We start from the raw sequence: 20,367 nt of genomic DNA on the forward strand, positions 1-20,367 counted from the left end.
TTCTGACCACTCCCATCTGGTCACGGCCAACCCCAAGTTCAGCAGTCGGTGCCATAATTTGTGGCTGCCGAGCTAGGGGCGGGCCGCAGTCAACACAGCAAGGAGTTTCCAAAGAGCTTTATCAGTCTTTGGAAACATGGCCGCGACTGCACTACCTGTGACCTGAAGCCGTCGGATCAGGTGAGTATTTAAGCCTGAGAACCCCCGATCTGTCATCATTAAAGAACACCTGATGTGAGAGGGATTTGGAGGCTGACATATTTATTTCCTTTTAAGCAATACCAGTTGCCTGACTGTCCTGCTGATCCGCTGCCTCTAATATTTTTAGCCATAGACCCTGAACAAGCATGCAGCCAGGGCCGGAGCTACCATAGGAAAAAATAGGCAATTGCCCCAGGGCCCCAGGGCATGTAGGGGCCCCCAAGGTGTCCCTCCCCATCTTAACTGTTGCTCCCCAGGGACTCTGCATAGTCTGTTAAGTTGGGAGTTAATTGAGGGAGGGTCAGTAGCCAGCTCAGTGGCCCAGGAGGGAAATTTGGCTGCAACAAAGGGCCTCTAATGACGCTTTTTGGTCGGGAGGTGTCTGTTGGGGGGCCCCCAGGCTAATTTTGCCCTAGGGCCCAATTGTTACTTGAACCGGCCCTGCATGCAGCAGATCAGGTGTGCTTCTTAACTATCTAATGGCCGCGTCACCCCGATGGTGGCTCCCCCAGGACCGTCTGACGCCGGTTGGCGTCAAGTCCTGGGGGTGTGTTCTGTAGGAGATTGCGGGCGCCAATGCTCACGCATCTCCACTTGAATGACGGGTCTCGCAATCGCCGCTAGGAGACTGTTAGACGGCGAAACCACGTCTAATTAGGCTGTACAGCGCTGCGATCTACGGCAGCGCTGTACTGGGGACAGCCGTGTGACACAGCCGTCCCCCTGGGAGACAAAGAAGCGATCTGCTGTCATAGGCTGGCTGTGGGAGGGAGGGTGGGTAAAAAAAAGTAATAAAATAAATAGCCAAATGTATTTAAATATAAACAGATAAGTATTTATACAAAAATAAATAAACATTCGAGGAGCAATCACAGCCCACCTACAGAAAGCTCTGTTGGTGGGCTGAAAAGGGGGGGGCAACTTGTGTGCTGAGTTGTGCGGCCCTGCAGCGAGCCATTAAAGCTGCTGTGGCCTAAATTGTAAAACATAGCCTGGTCACTAGGGGGGTGTAAGCCTATGGTCCACAAGTGGTTAAAGTTTTCTTTAAGAAGGGCCACTCTGGTCCAGGGGCCTGGTGCATTCACAACCTCTGCATTCCCTATTGCTACACCGCTGGCTATAATGCTGTGGCTGGTCAGTGTGTTTTTGTGTAAAGTCTCTTCAAATTGATGTTTGGTACATTCTCCCCCCCCCCCCCCCCCTCCCAAGAAAAAAAGCTTGCCATTTGTGAGCTGTTATCAGTTATGTTTAAATTCCCCTAGAATACATTAGCACCCCATATGGCGTAGGAGAAGGTGTGGATATTAAACAAGACAGATGGGTCAGTGAGACCGAAACAACAAGCAATGCGCTGCAGAATGTAGTAATACAGTCTTATTAATAAACACTGCAAAAACCCATCCCGCAAGGCTGTAAATTCTGCTTCTACATCATGAGAACAAAAGAAATGCGAGCGGACCTATCGCCTACATACACGGTCTGCATATCACATTATGTACAAAGGATTCAATTGGTGGTAAACAAGAATTTTGCCTATGCAAGCTATTGGTTCCTCCATACCATGTTTCCCCAAATATAAGACAGTGGCTTATATTCTTTTGGCGATAAAAATAAGTAGTAGGGCTTATATTTGGGTGGGAGGGAGAGGGCTTGGAGGGGGGGTGGACGTTATGTGTATGGGGAGGTGTACAGTCTCTTACCGCACCTCCCATGTGGCTGTGTCCCCCTCCGTTCGCGTATAATTTCTCAGGTATTTAGCATGTAAGTGCTCCCCTATGTCACAATCAATGTGTGCCGGGGACACATCAGCGCGTGCGCACATTGATTATGACAGGGGAGCGCGGTCACGTCCCTTTGCGGACGTTAGTATACGTGAACGTAGGAGGACGCAGCCACATGGGAGGTGCAGTAAGAGATTGTACACCTCCCCATACACATAGCGTCCACCCCTCCCGAAGCCTCTCCTTACCTAGGGCTTAATTTCAGGGGAGGTCTTAATTTAAGTGAAACACGGTATTTAGAGCTGGATTTCTGCAAAGGCATTCAAGGCTTGGGCCTTGGGCGGCAGCTGGCCAAGGGGCAGCTGGGCATGGAGGAGGGATTGCTGCATATGGAAAAAGAGGCTGCAAATGGAATATGGAAGCTGCAAATAAGGAGCAACACATGGACATAGAGAGCTGCTGCTCAGTGGGTCTGTATATAACTGTGGGGGGCTGCTATACATGATAGGTTACAGGTTAGACATGGAAGAGGGGGCTGCACAGGGGATAGGAGTGGGGTGCTGCACATGGAAGGGGAGCCGCAAGAAAGTTGGCCTAGGGGCAGAAAAAGTATAAATCCGGCCTTGTCCATATTGGGGGTCATGTGATACCTCCAGTGGTGTAGCTAAGGAGAAATGGGCCCCGGTGCAAGTTTTACATTGGGGCCCCCCAAGCACTCCATACATAGCAATTGATATTGCGCACCAAAACCTGCCAAGGACAACTACAGTGTCAGAGGTACAAGAAGGGAATGGGAAACAGTTTGTTAATGATTACTACTATTCAAAGCATCTACAGAAGTGATTATTACCAGCACAGGACCAACAAGAGCGGTTACGGGGGAAAGAGGGGGGGGGGGGAGTAGGTCCCTCTGGCTCAAGGACCCCGATGTGGTCGCTACCTCTGCACCCCCTATTGCTACACCACTGGATACCCCAATTCCCCAATAGACCACATTGCTCATCCCCTAGCAGTCTGGTTGCCGGTCTCTGGATGCTCACACTATGCCTATAGAAGATAACTAGAGATTTAGGTGTTGGGGTGATGGGGGCCCTGGGGCACCTCTTAGTGTAATAGCAATCAGTGTGTGACGGCTGGGGTGGGAGGGATGGAGGGGCGCACTTTGGTGTCTCAGCCTTGGGTGCTGGAGGACCTTGTCACGGCTGTGCGTGCAACGACAAGTTGACCACCCCATTTGTCCCATTTTCCACTACAGTGATTCTTCCGCAATTTTCATCTGCTCCGTCGGGTATGCAGAGCAATTGCAGTGCGTTTGCGATTTCCAATGGGAGAAATAAAAACGGGCAGAAAAACATTTGACATTTCTGAATAGCAAAGAATTGCCTAGTGGCGCAATTGCTGTGTGATTTTCCTGCCTTCCTATACTTTGTGTAGGTGCTGAAGCACAGAAAAAAAAAATGCACGCAGCATAATTGTGATTGGGGAAAAAAAAAATCACATCACAAACGCAGCGCACTAATGGTTTCCATTAATTTAGTGAGTTCCTAGCATTTTGCGATCCAATAGCGATTGGAGACACATAATACATTGCAAAATGCTGTTAGTGAGAAATAGCCCTTGTGTAGGCAGTCCCCTAACTACAAATTACTGGAGTTACATATTTTGGCGCTAATCTAATAGAGGCTGGGAACACACTAGGCCGTGCGGGAAACGTAGCGTTTTGCTGCATATGTGTTTGTGCGTTTTTAGTTTAGGGAATGAACTACGTTTTATGTGCATTTTCTGTGTGTTTACATTTTTACTTCCACATGCGTATTTCTTGCGCTTTGTGTGTGTTTTAATGCGTTTGCGGTTCGCATACATAAATCGCATGTTTTGTATGCGTTTTGCATGTTTTTATGCGTTTTCTGCAAATCACTAGGATGTCAACAGGCAGCGGAAATACATAATCCAACTTGTTTTTTTTTTTGTTTGTGTTTTAAAGTAATATAAAAACGCATGGAATACACATACAAAATGCGCTAAAACGCAATACCTCTGCATCACCATTGACTTTCATGATGTGCGTCTTTGATGCGTTTCGGAAAAAATTTCAACAAAACCAGCGTTTTTAGAAACGTGCATTGCAGAATGCAAGCATATGCCCATTGACTTGCATTACGTGCATTTTCGCTGCATTTTCCACTATGCCCAGCGTTTCTGTCTAGTGTGTTCCCAGCCTAAGGGGACCCATGACACTTCCTACTCATGGCAATTTGATCGTAAGTAGGGCTGCTCAAATCCGGATCCAGGAGATACCCGGATAGTTGCTATCCGGATATCTCCCAGTAAACCTGAGCAGCGTGGGCATCAATCTTACCTGTCTGACGTCTTCTTCGTCCGTCCCTCGGCGCCTCCCACGATGCGCGTCACCTGATTACAAACACTTCCTCCTTCAACCCGGAAGGAGGAAGTGTTTGTAATCATGTTACCGCCGCTTGGACTGCATCGTGGAAGGCGCCGAGGGACGAACGAAGAAGACATCAGAGAGGTAAGATTGACCTTCCCCCTTCCCGCATAGGAAACTGGGAGATATCCGGATAGAGAATAGCTGGAAGCCAAATTACGTCTTTCCCCTATCCACGTGGACCTGGAGGGGGACTAGTAATTAACACCGCCAGGACTTGTGCAGGAGCAGGGTGAGCAATTTATTGACTTTCCCCGCACCTAAATCTCTCGGTCAGTTTTTGACAGTAGGCATCAGTTTTCGATGTGTTTCTATGGCTGTATTCACACATAAAACGTATACATTTCCGGTCCAGTCAGGTAAAACTGATGCAAAACTGACAGGGCAGGTAGATTTATGTGTGAACCAGGCCATTTCCTGCTGGGTCCCCTAGTTCTTAAAAATTTGGTTTCCCACTGGGTCCCCTCAACTAGCACCCAGTTTTTCCTGCATACAATGTATACAAATCCAGAGTCCAAAAGTAAATCATTTATCCACATGTATTGCATTTATCACCATGTATAACATATGACTTGACTTACAAACAAATTCAGCTTACAAACTCCCAGAATGTAGCCTGTACTAGTAAACAGCAGTTACCACGGAGACCTGAGCTTCCTCTTAGTGGAGTCTGTGGAGAGCTTAGCCACTCCCCCTCATCCTCATGCCACACAAAACAACCAACGGAAGGTCCAGGCAGTCTCATGTGGGTGGTGTCTATGCAAATCATGACCAGGAGGCGGCCCAAAGTTTGCATATTGCTTTTGCAGGGGAGGAGTGCAGGGAGAAATATTATCTACAGAATTGTTCAGAAAAGTGGAGTCCTTAGCAACCAGTCAGATGTCATCTGCTGAATGAAACAAGGATTCTGATTGGTTGCTCTGCTCCAATTTTATTTTCGTGGGTCTTAATAAACTTGCATGTTTCCGCCCCTAACAATGCCATTTCTTATGATTAGATATGGTTTTCATTATATCCTGATATTTTGATCTTCAGATTTGTGTATGATTGCCTGCGCTCGCCTTGCTTGGCACTGGTTAAAGGGAAGGTTCAGGGAGGGTGGAGAAAAAATAAAAATCAATTTCCACTTACCTGGGGCTTCCTCCAGCCCGTGGCAGGCAGGAGGTGCCCTCGCCGCCGCTCCGCAGGCTCCCGGTGGCCGACCCGACCTGGCCAGGCCGGCTGCCAGGTCGGGCTCTTCTGCGCTCCAAGCCCTTGTACTTCTGCGTCCCACGCCGGCGCTCTGACGTCATCGGACGTCCGCTGGGCTGTACTGCGCATGCGCAGAACTACTGCGCATGCGCAGTACAGCCAGGCGGACGTCCGATGACGTCAGAGCGCCGGCGTGGGACGCAGAAGTACAAGGACTTGGAGCGCAGAGGAGCCCGACCTGGCAGCCGGCCTGGCCAGGTCGGGTCGGCCACCGGAGACCACCGGGAGCCTGCGGAGCGGCGGCGAGGGCACCTCCTGCCTGCCAAGGGCTGGAGGAAGCCCCAGGTAAGTGGAAATTGATTTTTATTTTTTCCCCACCGTCCCTGAACCTTCCCTTTAAGTAGAGTTTTTCACTCATGTTTCAGCTTTTTCAAATTGAGGCTGGGTACACACTTGTTAGTGTATGAAAGGGCGCATTTTTTGTCATGTGCGTTTCTCTGTAGTGCGTTTGCATTTTTCCCGCATATGCATTTTTCTAGCATTTTAACGCATTTGCGGTGTGCATATACAAAACTCATATGCGTTTTCCATTTTCCGTTTTTCTATTGCGTTTTATGCAAATCACTAGGAAGACAACAGGAAGCGGAAATACATCAGAAAACTATTCAAAAAATGCATTTAGGGCCCTTTTCCACCAGCGCAAAAACGCAAACCGCTAGCGATTTTACAATCGCTACGGTTTGCTTTTTAACATAGGAATCGCGGTAGGTCATTTCCACTACCGCGATTCGTTTTTGCCGGGAACGCGAACGCGCGGCGGAGCGATATTTGCCGCGATTTTGCTATGCAGTGCATAGCATAGCAAAATCGCGGCCGTGAACGTCGGGGAATCGCCGGTAATTGCGATTCAGCAATCGCTAGCGTTCAGCGTGAACGCTAGCGATTGCTAGTGGAAAAGGGCCCTTAGGCCTGGTTCACATTGGCGGAAAAAAATGGTCCAATGTTAACCTATTGATCCGTTCACAATGGTGTGTTAGAACAGATCCGTTCCGCATAATCCGCTGAACAGATCGCAAATTTGGTGCTGCAGCATTTTTTTTTTTTGGACCGCTGAAACGGAAGCTTTAGCGCTGCATTGGGGGCAATGAGAACACTAAAGTATCTTCACACTAGTGAAGAAACTGACCTTTCCAGCCAACAAAATCTACTTTGGTGATGGGGTCTGGAGGGGAAATATAGGAAAACGGAACGGAAGCAGCTGAGTGGCAGCGGAGTGAGAAGGGATGAGATGACCGGTAATCAGATCCGTTTTCACGGATCCATTTGTCACTAATTGCCAGTGTGAACCAGGCCTAAAGGAGGCCACACGCTATGCAATTTTTTAAATATCTGTTCAATTCAAGAGTAGCAATCAATTTTTTTTTTGACTGTAACAATTCACAAATCTGACCGATGTACCACACACCTATGTTCAATTTTTCCCCACTCATGAATAAAATAATTGAAAGCTCAGAAAAAAAAATTATTGGAACTGTACATCAAGTAATTGACAATCCATCACACAATTCTTCATAAAGTTGGTCTGAAATTTCCAACATGTCCAATCTCCAAAAATCAGGGATGGTTTTAGTCAGCCAACTTCGCTACGCTGGAACTACGCGTAGTTTTACGTAATTACGCTTCGCCAAACTACGGCTTCGAAATCAAATATTTGCTTCGTATGCATTTCGTAGACTACGCGTTAAAATACGCAATTACGCATATTCACAGTGGGGGACGTTGCATTTTAATGCGACGTTAAAGTCGCAACGTGTCGGCGTTAAAAAAGTAACGCACTGCAAGCAGTGAGTTACCACAACGCAACATTTTCCAAAGTGACTTTAACGTCGCACTGTGAACGGCCCATAGGATTAGCATTGCAGTGCGGTAATCTGCGTTATAAGACTTTATAACGTGCGACCATAACGTCCCACTGTGAATGCGACCTAATTCTTACCAGGGCTGTGGATTTGGTACAAAAAAATTTCGACTCTGACTCCAAAGTTTATGAAACCACTGACTCCAACTCCAGGCATCCAAAATTGCTCTGGCTCTGTCCACAGCCCTAGTCTGAACTAGGGATTATCAATGATATGCAAATTTTTAAAAGTTTATGCAAATATGTATGCAAATATATGCACCTATAAAATGGGCCAGTCAAGTCCTACCCATGTGTAAATTGATTGGTCCATTTTTAAGCTGCATATATTTGCATATAAATGTGTATAAACTTTTAAAAAACTGCATATCATTGATCCCATCCCTAGTGTGAACCCCCCCAAAAACCCCAGCTGGCAAACCTAGGGTCCGTTCTCACTTGAGCGGGAATCGCGTGATTCCCACTCAAGGCAAACCGCTAGCACATGTAACACTATGGCAGTGTTTTCTCACTGGTACGTTTGCGGTTAGCATTAACCGCAAACATGTACATGCAGCAGTTTGCCGGCGATTTGCGATCACGATTAGCATGCATAGCACCGCTAATCTCTATCGCTCCCAAAACGCTGCAGTGTCCAGTGATTTTTTTTCCGTGTTAATCACGAAAAAAATCACTCCCCGCAAAACGCCAGCGGTAATCGCCGGCGTTTTCCGGTTTTGGGTGTGAATGGAGCCTTAAGAGTAAGGCCACATACAGACATCAGACCATGGTCTTTGGAAAATGAAAGATCACAGACCAATCTTACCACCCTTCCTGTAGTATAAGAGCCATACTCTACACAGTCTTTTCTATGGAGCTGAACTCCCCATCAGAAAAAAATCTTTGCAAGATGCTGCACACACAGATGCTGTACAGACACAAAAGATCAGTATCTGCAAAAGATCTGTTCCTGCCAAAAATCCATTCCTGCAAATTGCAATGATAGTCTATGAGATCTGCAGATCATCATACACACATGATTTAACTGACATTCATCTGCAGATCAGATCCACCAGGATGGATTTTCAGATCTGCAGATCTGCAGATGAATGTCAGTTAAATCATGTGTGTATGATGATCTGCAGATCTCATAGACTATCATTGCAATTTGCAGGAATGGATTTTTGGCAGGAACAGATCTTTTGCAGATACTGATCTTTTGTGTCTGTACAGCATCTGTGTGTGCAGCATCTTGCAAAGATATTTTTCTGATGGGGAGTTCAGCTCCAGCTGGCCTGATCCGTATGTCCGGTTCCGTAAAACAACGCTAATGTGAACTGGGCCTAACCTTGCGTCAACTCAAAATTATTTGCATCTCATTGAGCATCCCTACTGAAGAGTGCCAACCCTGGTGGTTCCAGGGGAGGGACAGCATCACATATTGGGTGTGTGGCCAGTGTTGCCAAATCTGTTACTTCACAAATACTGTATAAAAAACAGGGCTTTAACAAGTGGTGTTTGTGCAGGAGTGTGATGACAAATCAGGGCCCCACCTGCAAAACATTTCCTGAGTGCAGTGTGGGGAGCAACTACTACTGCGTGCTGAGACTGAAGTGGACCAGAACTCTTGCACAGGACAGAAGGAAAACATAGAGAAATGCACCCTGTATGTACTTAGCCTGTATAACTCCGCCTCATTTGAGACGAAGCACAAGTTGTAATTTGATCTCTCAGCTGTGTCACAGCAGAGCAGCTAATTAATAAACACAGCATGTTAACAATATGTCTGCTTCCATGAAAGCATGAAGTAGGCACACTGCAGATTTATTGCAGGATTTGTATCAGCTGTAACTAAGAAATGCTTTTCTTTAACCCCCTTGGCGGTATGAAAAATACCGCCAGGGGGCAGCGCAGCAGTTTTTTTTTAATTTTTTTTTTTTAAAATCATGTAGCGAGCCCAGGGCTCGCTACATGATAGCCGCTGCTCAGCGGCATCCCCCCGCCCGCTTCGATCGCCTCCGGCGATAGGCGATCAGGAAATCCCGTTCAAAGAACGGGATTTCCTGGAGGGCTTCCCCTGTCGCCATGGCGACGGGGCGGGATGACGTCACCGACGTCGGGACGTCATTGGGAGACCCGATCCACCCCTTGGCGCTGCCTGGCACTGATTGGCCAGGCAGCGCAGGGGTCTGGGGGGGGGGGGGCGCGCGCCGCACCGGATAGCAGCGATCGGTGCAAAGTGCTAGCTGCGTCCAGCAAAAAAAAATTTATTTAAATCGGCCCAGCAGGGCCTGAGCGGCACCCTCCGGCGGCTTACCCCGTGTCACACACGGGGTTACCGCTAAGGAGGTTAAAGGTTGTTATGCTGTTGCTTATCTTTTAGAGCAGAGAGGAAGTTCGGAGTTCAGGTCCGCTCGGAGTAATGAGACCGGCATTGGTAAATCACAGTCACAGATTAACGAACATGTATAAAATCCTGAGGAGAACAGAATTTATTTTAACGGAACATCCACAATTCACGTTCTCCTGAACGACGATATTTTTTTCTGTAATGATTTTCTACGAACACAAATTTCCCAGCACTCTGTGAAATGTCCGCGCCTGACACATCATTTTCTATTGCTGGATGTATAATTCATGCGTTTCCCCCCGGTACCGCCGGTGACAGGGAAATCTGTCTCTTCATCGCCACACGCCGCATACGGAACGCGCTGAATAAAATGGGAAGGGGAAAAAAATTGGCAGACGAAGGGGAATTGCTTTTTAAAACCATTCGACATGCATATGTTAAAGGTAAAAGTGCTTTTTAATGTCATTCTCGTTTTTTCACACTTAGCCGCCGCCGTGCACACTTATATCATTTACATTACTTATTTAACACTATTTACAAAGCAAAAATCAATGCCCAGATGGATGGTACGGCATTATGCTTCACTTAGCTCTAATGTGAGTTTTAAATACTCCTACGGAATAATATATTCATATTGCTTTTTTCTAGAAGTGAAGATAGATTGAGGATAAAGGAAGCTGTGGTGTTCATACATCTGGCCTGTGGATGGCACTGTTCTGCTTGTATTGCTGTATAAGATTATCTGGGCTGTTGTGGGTCGTTGGTTCCTGTTATAGGCCCAGTGCACACCGAGCGGTTTTTGGAGCGATCCGCCGGCCGCATCCGCCTCTAAAAACGCTTGTCTAATGTATTGCAATGGGATGGTGCACACCGGCGGTTTGCGGTTTTTGCCAAGCCGCAAACGCGCCTCCTGCTGCGCTTTTGCGGTTTTCGGAAGCGTTTCGTCCTCAATGTAAAGTATAGGAAAAACGCAAACCGCTCTGAAAAACGCTAGTTCAGAGCGGTTTGCCAGGCATTTTTGTTACAGTAGCTGTTCAGTAACAGCTTTTACTGTAACAATATGTGTAATCTGCTACACAAAAACGCACCCAAAACCGCTAGGTATGTTTAGAAAACCTCTCTAAACATACCTAGAATCGCTCTGAAATCAGCTCCCAAAACCGCTAGCATATTGCGGATCTGCTAGCGGTTTTGGTGTGCACTGGGCCATACTCTGGTCAGGAGCCAGAGGGGCGTAACTAGACTTAACAGGGCCCACCTGCAAAAATGATAGCATGGGGCACCCTTGGTCCCTCAAACCACATGCAGGTCACATGATCGGGAGCCGCGAATGACAGCACAGAGTGTTCTGCTGATAAGCAACATCTGGAAACAGGAAAAAAATTACACATGCTCCTGCACACGGTTTTTGTGAGTGAACAGGGAGGGTTTTTTTTACTAATTGGCTGCACTTGCGGTTGGGGAGAGGGAGGAGGCGATGGCAGTGGTCACAGGGGTGATTGCTATGCCCATGCTAGGAGCACATGGTGAAGACACTGCTTTCTCCCTCTTGTGTGTAGGAGACAGGTTCTCCCCTCTTGTGTGTAGGAGACAGGTTCTCCCCTCTTGTGTGTAGGAGACAGGTTCTCCCCTCTTGTGTGTAGGAGACAGGTTCTCCCCTCTTGTGTGTAGGAGACAGGTTCTCCTCTCTTGTGTGTAGGAGACAGGTTCTCCCCTCTTGTGTGTAGGAGACAGGTTCTCCCCTCTTGTGTGTAGGAGACAGGTTCTCCCCTCTTGTGTGTAGGAGACAGGTTCTGCCCCTCTTGTGTGTAGGAGACAGGTTCTGCCCCTCTTGTGTGTAGGAGACAGGTTCTCCCCTCTTGTGTGTAGGAGACAGGTTCTCCCCTCTTGTGTGTAGGAGACAGGTTCTCCCCTCTTGTGTGTAGGAGACAGGCTCTCCCCTCTTGTGTGTAGGAGACAGGTTCTGCCCCTCTTGTGTGTAGGAGACAGGTTATCCCCTCTTGTGTGTAGGAGACAGGTTCTTCCCTCTTGTGTGTAGTTGACAGGTTCTCTTTGTTGAGTGCAGACCAATTCTCCCTGTTTAGAGAAGGGGGCAGACACTAGCCTCAATTCACTAAGATCATGCTGGAGATAATAAGGCAAGAGATAACCTGCCATCACACAGTGATAGAGTTATCTTATCTCTTCATTCCTTAAAGTGGATCCGAGATAAACTTTTACTCATTGCATAATTGTGTTCCTTTCATATAGTTTATAGGGCATTCCTCAAGCCAAATACTTTTTTTGTTTTGTTTTAGGCTACTTTCACAGTTGGACGTTGCGTTTTGATGCAACGTTAAAGTTGCAACGCAAACTAACAACGCAACGTACCAAAACTGTCACAACGCAACTCTATGCCCTGTTATCGTCGCATACAGTAGGCATACAGGCAATGAAAAGTATGCTTCCAGGTCATTACTGAGCATGTGCAAACAGTCCAACGCAGTTAATAACGTGTGTAACGCACAGCATGCAGCACTTTATAATAATGCTACAAGTTACACACAAACGCAACGTGTGCACTGTGAATGTTGCACAGACTTAGTATTGCTGTGCGTTAGTCCACGTTAAAACATTTTGTAACGTGCGACTTTAACGTCGCACTGTGAAAGAGGCCTTAACCTCCTTAGCGGTAACCCTGTGCTACACACGGGGTAGCCGCCGCGGAGGATCACATGGCCCCAGGACTTAAAAAAAACAAAAAAAACTGGTGCAATACGAGCGTATGCACAAAGTTGCTCCGGTCCCCCGCGATCGCCCGCAGTTACTTCCAGGATACGTTCTCCCCAGTGTTCCCACGCCGGCGCAGCCGCCCAATTGGCTCCAGGCATCGTGATGGCGGCGATCGGGATTGCGGCTGACGTCATGACGTCGATGACGTCAGCTCCGATCGTCGCCATAGCAACGCCGGAAGCCGATCGGGAAACTGCGATCTTCGTGGTATTGTGGCGAGGTACGTATAGCCGGCGGCGATCGGCGGGCATGGGGCGGACCGGAGCAACCTAATACATACGCTTAGCTAGCGAAATGCTAGCTAAAGCGGTTAAAAAAAAATTGGGGGTCAAAAAACCTCCCGGCGGATGCAGACTCAGAAACTGCGTACCGCCAAGGGGGTTAATACTCTAATTCCCTATAAACTAAACAAGCCTCGCCCACAGCTTTTCACAGAGCCTTGGCACTGTAGCAAGGGCTTATGGGAGCTCAGTCTAGGCAGGAGGAGGGGGAGGTTACTAGCCATTGATTTCAGAGGCAGAGGGGAGGAGGAGTGAGGAGAGGGGACTGAATTTACACACAGGCAAGCTGATAGCATCTCCAGCCCTGTGACAATGTGACAAACAGAACATGGCTGCCCTCATTGTATCACAGGAATAAATAATCATAAACTTTTTAAGCTGTTTGCAGCTAGATATCCTGTGTAAACTATCTAAACTTTAGATAAGATATATAGACAAGTTACTTTTTATAGTTTAGTTTTTCATCTCGGATCCGCTTTAAGTTATCTCCTCTGTAGTTATTTTCACATGCCTGTAACGATTTGTGTCATCAAGAAACAGAGTTCTGATTATTAGGTGATCTGCAGTATCACCTATAATACAGATATATACCTGATTATATGGTGATCTGCAGAATCACCAATAATACAAGTATACCAGACAGCTGATGTGATAGCTACTAGCAAAGTACAGTGCTTGGTGCAACAGTAGTACTGATAGGTTTAGCAATACCTCACCAGAGGAGCTGGTGGGTCCTAACAGTACAGAGCCCCTTACCAGAGTCAGGGCCCTCTGGTGAGAGTAGAGTGGTCAGACTAATTGGGTTAGCAACAGACAGACAGATACAGTACAAAATCAGAAGCAAAGACAAGAAGGTTTAACAGGCAGAGTCGGCAGCAAGATCAGATGGGCAGAAGTACAGAATCATGAGGCAAAAGGATCATCAGAGTTCAGGCAAGGTACATACACGTAGAGGCAATAATATCAATTATAATTATAGCTATCAAACAATTCCCATCTTGTGTGAAATCCCCGGTTTCCTCCCGGATCAAAGCACACCGGAACTATCTAAGGTCTGAACGCTAACACGAAGTATTCGCAACAGCAGACAAGTTGCGAGTGATTCAGCTTGGCTTATGAAGCAGAGGAGACCCCTCCGGCATGTCTACTCCTCTCAGCCAATGAGGAGTGGCGAGTGTCTCCTCTGACGTCAGCCGACCGGCCGGTCAGCTGACGCGCCTCCTGCCCGCATAAAGGTCCTGTCTGTGCACGCGCGCACGCGTCAAGGCGACCTTATGTGCGGCTGACAAACCCGTCCTTGATGTGCTAGACGCCCGAGACGCGGGTAGACTACTAGGCAGGGAGACGGAGGCAGCTGCGGTGGTAGCGCTGTTCACCACAGCTGCTTCTCCAGTGTTCATTACACTGTCTTTAACTTTAGAATTCTGGAGTTATTTTAATCACTTAAGCCTATCCGGACGAACATTCTCGTCCAGATAGGCTGCATGCACTCTCGTGGGTCGCGTGCGCTCGCACGTGCGCGCCTGCCACTGGCCGTTAGCCCAGCGATCAATGAATGGGATTATAGATCCAATTAATTGATCGAAGCCCCCTGCAGAAAAACCGACAGCCTTTAATCAGAGACTGCGGTTTTTCTGAGTTACAAAGAGATTCCTGTCCTCATTCTTCTTCCTGGAAGCGTACGATCACGCTTCCAGGACTTTTTGACTGTGGCCATCTTGTGGCCAAATAGTAAAACTACACCCACATCGATTTTTTTATAAATAAACACATTTTTTTTAAATTTACAATTAGCTGCTTACCTTCCACACCAAAAATTACCCACATAAAATTTTTAATACAAAATAATAAAAAAAAATTACAATAATAAAAAAAAAACATAAATAGTTACCTAAGGGTCTGAACTTTTTAAATATGCATGTCAAAGGAGTATATTAATATCATTTTTTAATTATGGTCTTGTAAATAGTGATGGACACAAATTGAAAAAATGCACCTTTATTTCCAAACAAAATATCGGCACCATACATTGTGATAGGGACATAATTTAAATGGTGTCATAAGCGGGACAAATGGGTAAATAAAATACATAGGTTTTAATTACAGTAGCATGTATTAATTTCAAACTATAATGGCCAAAAACAGAAATAATGATTTTTTTTCCATTTCTTTCTTAATATTCCTGTTAAAATGGATTTAGAATAAATTATTTCACTGCAAAATGTATCACCCAACTAAAGCCTAATTCCACAGGTCCACCTTCTGCTGACCTCCCAGACCCCAACATTTTTATTTTATTTCTACTCTCTTTTGCCAAACGGATCCGGATCGCATCCTGATGTACACCTGATGCAAACTGACCGGATCCGGATCAGAACCGTACGGTTCCGATCCGGTCCGGATACGGTCAGGTCATCCGGTCCGTTTGGCAGAGAACCGCAAGTGTGAACCGGGCCTAATTGGTGGCGGAAAAAACAAGATATAGATCAATTCATTGTGATGAGTGGTGATAAAGTTATTGGAAAATGAATGGGAGGTGAAAGTTGCTCAGATGCAAAAAATAAACAACCCTGTGGACTTAAGTGGTTAAAGGAATGATCCGCGCAAAGAAAAAAAAAACAAAGTTCCACTTACCCGGGGCTTCCTTCAGCCCGGGGCAGCCGTCCTGCGCCCTCACCGCAGCTCCTACGACTCCCGGTCCTCTTCGCCGGCGGATCCGACCTTGCCAGGTCGGGTTCCAGGTCCGCCTCTTTTGCGCTCCACGGCGCGGGACCACGTGACCCGCGCAGTGGAGCGCAGAGGAGGAGAAGGATTGAAGAGTTAAAGTGAATGGATACCCTTTTAAAAATAAAAAAGTCAGATACTCACCTAAGGAGAGGGAAGGCTCGGTCATAATGAGACTTCCCTCTCCACTCCCGGTGCCCGGTCCCGCGCAGGATCCCCCGTAGCAGCATTCGACCAGTTCAAATACTGCAGCTTCGGCCGCCGAAGGGAGGTTTCGGGAGTCTTCGGGAGCACTGCGCACTGCGCACTCGCGCGGGTCCGAGTGCTCCCGAAGACTTCCGAAGTCCCCCGTGGCGGGGGATTTGAACGGAGGATCCACCGGCACCGGGAGAGGAGAGGGAAGGCTCATTAGGACCGAGCCTACCTTCTCCTTAGGTGAGTATCTGACTTTTTTTTTTTTTTAATCGGCACCCATTGGCTTTAACTTTAGAGATCTCTCCTTAACTTAAAGACAGAAGAGTTAACTTTAGGTTTGCCTGAGGCAAAATGTTTCCTGAATGCTACATGCCTTATCACCATGGTGATAACTCTAGAAAAGCTATTAAAGACAGGAGATAAGCTTAGTGAATTGAGGCCATTGCCTGTTGGGTATACGTGGCAGAATCCGAGTAAGGCAAAATCGGCACTGGATATGTGGGCACAGCCATAATCCTTAATGTGATTTAGGTCGCATTCACAGTGGGAGGTTGCGTTTCAATGCGACGTTTAAGTCGTAAAGAGGTAACGCACTGCAAGCAGTGAGTTACCACAACGTAACATTTTTAACACGACTTTAAAGTCGCACTGTGAACGGCCCATAGGATTAGCATTGCAGTGTAGGAAGCTGTATTTTCAGACTTTATAACGTGCGACCATAACGTCCCACTGTGAATGCGACCTTATGGTTATAGCGGCTCTCAGTAATTGTAACTCAGTAACTTCTTGCCATTGAGTCAATATCGGCCTGGAGGGGGAATAGTAATTAGCTCCATGATCTGGACGTTTGCAAAAGCAGGGTTAGCCGTTTTTCGGATTTATCCTGCGTCCCAATTTCCCGGCGCCTTAATTACATGTCTGCGACAGAATCACTGGGTTGCATTGAGGATAAGAGTTTCTCACCGTTGTGCATAATGGATAGCTTTCCTATGACATCAGATGATGTATGGGAACACACCACAGCGGATTACTATCACACAGGTTAAAGATCAAAAGCTTATGGGCCATATGTCATAATCTCTTTTGTTAATAGGACCGCTATCCTATTATGAGTAATACTGTGTGCATTTGGTACTTATGCTGTGTAGGTGGCTGTAAAGTTAATGGTGATCTATTGATCTTTAATCAGTGGCTCACAATATAATGCATTGCTTCAGCTGTTATCCTGAAATGTCAGGCTTTGCTGACTCTAGCTGGATCTTCAGCGCAGCAGAAGTACAATCAATGGAGGAGAATGCTGCAAGCCACAAAATCAGGGCAACTCTCCAACTAACGCCACCATGTCAAAACCTCTTGTCATTCCCGATCGTCTTATATAGAGAAAAATGGGAAATTAAATAACATTTCAAAATCAAAAGAAAAAAAAAAAAGCTTTCGATCTTGCTGTACAACCAATCATTTAACTACTACAAAAAAATGGTAAAATTAAAAAAAAAAAAAAGTCCAGCGGGGAGCCCCCTGCCCAGACCACCCAAGCTTCAAACACCCCCCCCCCCCCAACCTCCCATGGCCATTACCCCTCTGCTCTCTGGGGCCCTTGCGGGTGAGGCAGCAGCAGTAATCCACTTCCGGTGTCCCGGTGGGCGGCAGCTACACGCCACGCTGAGAGTGCCCAGACTGCGCAGCCACCGCCCACCGGGACAGTTGAGTAATTACTGTAATTACTACTGCTGCTGCTTTACAGGCAAGGGCCCTGGGGAGCAGTGCGAGCAAGGGGAGCGCAGAGTTGGCAGCATCAGCGGCGTGAAGCCCCTGCAGAGGTCGGGGGCCCTGGTGCAATGCCAGCGCCGGCCCTAAGTCCATGTCCTCATGGGGGATTTTCAGGTAATTCTTTATTTATAAAAGCCCTTATTGAACAGCTATTGCTCAGACCAACTGTGAAAATGAAGCGCAAACGAGTAGGGAAGCTGGCTGACATTTTCCAGGGATTGCGCTTGTAAAGTATAAAGGTAATACTGAGAATCCCCCATGACGAGATGGACTAGTCCCAAATCTGTCAGATCTAATTTATAGTTCACTGGGAGAAAATGTACATTATTTATATGTGTATGTATTTGAAATTTTACGTTCTACAATAGTGGTCCTTTAAGTCCCTCTGAGGTACAGTTAGTGACAAGACTATACTGTATATTGTGTAAATCGCTGCATACGGATGACAGCACTATATAAAAAACAAATACAGTACATCAGGCAAAATCCTAAACAACCTACATGACACCATACAGCCACTAATTTATTTTCAACAACTCTCACTGTGTTCTGATTTGATATGAGCATACCTCCCAACTTTTTGAGATGAGAAAGAGGGACACTTAAGCCACACCCCTGATCACGCCCCAGCACACCCCTAGTCACGCATGCCATAAAGATGTCATAAGAAAAACATGTTGTTTTATAATTCAAACCACACTGGTCCTTTCTATCCTGGTTCATTTTCCTTCATATTAACATTTTAAAATTAGTAATATATCAATTTAAAGGATGGGAATACATTTTAGAGTCAACTAAACACATTTTTTGTAGAGAAATATATATATTTACATAGAAAGAGGGACAAAGTCCTGAAAGAGGGACAAATGAGAAGGAAAGAGGGACAGAGGGACAGGGCTCCCAAAGAGGGAGTGTCCCTCCGAACGAGGTACAGTTGGGAGCTATGATGGTGCCTATAAAAAATAATCCCTCCCAAAAGCATAAAGCATCCATTCTAGCTTTGATGCATTGCTTATATTCTTCAGTGTTTTCCAAATTTCTCAATGCTTTATAATGAATCCAACCCCTATGCCTGGATCAGATGGTGCGCCATCTTTACAAGCTGCTGGGCAGTTTGGACTCTGTGATATGTAATCTGGCAGATGCACGCTTGTTTGCTTTCGTTCGAATGGTGGGAACGTACTACAGCAAGCATGTGTGTTATTCCTAGCAGCAGATAGTGGCACAATCTTCAAGCATTTTAAGGACAAATTTGCTTTAAAGAGGAACTGTAAGGGCTGGAACCCACAGGAGCGCTTTTGGCAGCGTTTTGGCAGCGCTGCGATACGCTAGCACTTTGCCAAAACGCTGGGCTAATGTTAATGGATGGGGCAACTTCCACAGGAGCGTTTGCGTTTCCCAGAAACGCAAACGCAGGACCTGCAGCATTTTGGGAGCGTTAGCGCTTCAATGTAAAGTATTGAAACGCTAGCGGAAACGCTCAGCAAAACCTAAACTGAGCGGTTTTGCTAGCGTTTTGCGGTTCAGCACACTGTAACAAAATGAAAAATAATTGACAGGACCAAGCAGGATAAAAACGCAAAACGCTACGCAACCGCTGAGCAAAAAAATACAATGTTGCAAAACGCGACCGAAAACGCGCATTAATCCGCTTGCAAACCGCTCAGACAAAACGCTAGCGGTAGCATTTCGCGTTTGCTGATTTCAGTGGGTTCCAGGCCTAACCAAGAATTGAACTTCATCTCAATCAGTAGCTTATATCCTTTCCCACTTGTAATCTTTACCTCTTCTCAAATAGATCGGGAGGAAGGGTGTCTATATGGCTGATATTGTGGTGAAACCCCTCCCACAGTGCGATGTCAGGACCTATCGCATTGTTAGTGGGTGTGGTTATAGATAATGGCAGTTAGTGCTGTCTGTTTTTTTGATGTTTGCCAGTAGTAAAGATGATTGCATGCAGGCTGATTGTAGATCAAACACTATAAACAAATTACATGGCGAATATCACTCATTTCTTGGAGGGGGGGGGGGGGGGTATTGCATCAGGCTACCTATACAGAGGGTGAATCTAGCTACTTATGGTGGGAGAATGTACCTATATATACCAGGGGAATAGGAGTATCTACACTGGGTGGCGCACTTTGGAATCTCATTCTCAGCCTCTGTTCTTGGAAGACCTTGTCCAGGCCCTGTCATTGAATACGAGGGTATGAAAACAAAACAAAGCAAACAAAAAAAGAGACAAACGTCAAAAAGGTCTTGTGATAGAATTGAGTCCTGCAGGCAGATCTAATCCAAATGACGTCTATTGCTGATCCTCAGCGCATCAATTCACACTTCTGCACACACAGTGTGTCTATAAGAGGGACCTTGGCCGTCAATGTGCGGTGACGAGAGCACTAAACCTTTGTGCTGCAAGGATAATGTGAGCGTAGCATCATCCTCTTCACACTGTAACCACTGCACAATGTTTATTATGCCCATCAATGTGTCATGAGTCCTTCGCTGTGTAAAAGAATAAATATGCTGACCTAACGCGGGTTTATAAAGTTCCCTAATCACCGTCAACTTTTTGTAAGTGGTTAAAGCATCGAGCTAGCGTATATATTCAGATCAAAATCGAGATGTTTTGGTTCCAAAATGACACTGAAAATCAAATCTCAGTGTTTATGCAAGTTACTCCCCACGTCTCCCAGAATCAAACTTTAGTGTAAATGTATATAGGCAAGAGATGCCCCTCTGCACTGCCAGCCACACCTTAAATAGAACCTGAACTGAGAACCTGTGTAGTCTACTTATCAATCTCTTTCTCCTCTCCT

At 46.5% G+C, this 20,367-nt stretch overlaps 1 protein-coding gene across 2 annotated transcripts in view; it reads right to left on the reverse strand.

Moving 5' to 3' along the window:
- RAB27B (RAB27B, member RAS oncogene family) overlaps nucleotides 1-20,367 on the reverse strand; it is a 347,777-nt gene that overhangs the window by 176,218 nt on the left and 151,192 nt on the right. Inside the window, exon 1 of one of the 2 annotated variants that reach the window (XM_068251326.1) lies at nucleotides 4,950-5,055. The exons of the other annotated variant lie outside the window; for it this stretch is intronic. The gene's annotated coding sequence lies outside the window, so the exon portion shown is untranslated. Of the gene's footprint in view, nucleotides 1-4,949; nucleotides 5,056-20,367 lie in introns of those variants that run through there. 2 annotated transcript variants of the gene reach the window in all.

The sequence above is a fragment of the Hyperolius riggenbachi genome, chromosome 1 (assembly GCF_040937935.1).
Source record: "Hyperolius riggenbachi isolate aHypRig1 chromosome 1, aHypRig1.pri, whole genome shotgun sequence".
Lineage (NCBI taxonomy): Eukaryota > Metazoa > Chordata > Amphibia > Anura > Hyperoliidae > Hyperolius > Hyperolius riggenbachi.